We start from the raw sequence: 1,928 nt of genomic DNA, 5'->3' as shown, positions 1-1,928 counted from the left end.
TTTTTTTTTTTAAGGAATACAAACATAATCCTAAGCCCCAATTTTAAAATGTCAGGCCCTACAAAACCTTAATGTTCTGGAGTTCAAATGTCTGTATTTCTATAAAGCTGCAGAAGTGATTTTGAATAACAGCCAGGGTTAGAAAGCATTGGTATAACTATTAGAATCATAAAGATTTATGTGAGGGAAAGGAGTTTGGGTTTCTCTGTTGTCAAAGAGTATAAATAGTGCTTTTATTAGTAAATGCAAGAAGCACAGAAAGAAGCACAAGTTTTAGGAAAAGGGTTTACTTTTGCATGCTTGTTACTAGATAAAGCTTGCTGTCACGTTAGCTTTGGTAGCCATATCAAATAGTTCTTATGTTGAGCTTACACAGACTGAATCTTTGAAACCTTTTTTAATGGTCTGCTTCTCAGTCAATTTTCTCCCCACATTTATTTGTACATTGGGAGTTTTGGATTTCAGTCCACACAGGAGTTTATACTTTTATCCTTATTAAATTCCACCTTGTTAGGTTTTATCCCATTTCTCCAGTCTAGGCACTGTCTCACTGTCCTGGTGTGGTTCCGAACTCTTTCCCCTGCTTTCTCTCTATGCTGGCTGCTTTGTACATTGATTTTATGCTATATACATGTTCTTATTTTCTTTTTATCAATTGTCCTCAAACCCAGGAGTGGACTTAAAATAACTGAAAAGCATTTTCCCTAAGGTATCTGCCATGGAATGAATTTTATCCAATACCAACCTAACTCATACATTGAAGCCTTAACTCTCAATGAGACGGTATTTGCAGATGGGGCCTTTGGAAGGTAATTAGGTTTAGGTGAGCTCATAAAGATGGGGTCCTTGTGATGAAACTAGTATTCTTATAAGAAGGGACCAGAGAGCTTGCTCTCTCTCTCTCTCCAGATGCACAAAAATAACTTGAGGTCATGTGTGCATAAGTAAAGAGATGGGGCCTCACAGTGAAACCTATCTTACCAGCACCTTGGCCTTGCAGTTGTGAGAAATAAACAGTTGTTTAAGCCACCCAGTTTTTGGTATTCTGTTATGGCAGCCCGAGGTTACTAAGACAGTACAAGATAGAAGTGTTGAGTCTGAAGAATGCACAGGAAAAAGTTTGCTTTCTGCTTCTAAGAAGTGCATGGAATTAGATCTTTGTGTTACACAGAGACACATGCAAAGTGCCTAGGCAGGTAAATGATGCTTACATGGCTTGTGACTATTTTATTATAAATGTTCTTTGCTTCACCTTTAAAGTTCTCCAGAGGAGGCTGTGCTGCAGCCCAGTGATTCGGAAGGTGCTGTAATATTTTTGTGACTTGAACAACAGGACCCTTGTATTACATGGAAAGCACAGTCATTTTAAATTGAAACATTTTGACATATTTTTATTTTAAACTAAATAAAATCACCAGTCACCAAGATCTGAATTACTTAAGGGGACATATTCTTTTAGGGATAATTGCTGCTCAGTAATGTTTTAAATAGTGCTTAAAACTTCCTTATGTTACTCATTAAAATAAGTGAGTCTGAGTTAAAAGCTTGGCTAAGCCACTTTTTACTGATGTGACTGATGTACTTTTAGTAAACATTTTACGAGTTATTTAATGTTTTACTGCCTCAGTTTCCTCATCTATAAACAAAGATCATGGCAATATTTACTGTTTAAAGTTGATATGATAATTAAATGAGTGGTACATGTAAAACACTGAGAACAGAATAAACATCCATTAAATTACTTCCATGATTTCTGTTTTTCAGACAATTAACCAAGGTGTTATAGCATTCAATATAGGCATCAGAGACACTGCTAAATTTCTTCACCATATTTTTTTTTATGTTGTTTAATGACTCCTCCTCCTTTTTAATGCTGGGATTGCTTTTAAAAGAACATTTCCCTTCACTTCCTACTCAGAATATACATT

Source organism: Propithecus coquereli, unplaced genomic scaffold, assembly GCF_000956105.1.
Source record: "Propithecus coquereli isolate 6110/MARCELLA unplaced genomic scaffold, Pcoq_1.0 Scaffold53, whole genome shotgun sequence".
Lineage (NCBI taxonomy): Eukaryota > Metazoa > Chordata > Mammalia > Primates > Indriidae > Propithecus > Propithecus coquereli.
The sequence above is the reverse complement of the archived record's forward strand: the minus strand, read 5'-3'. Positions refer to the sequence as shown.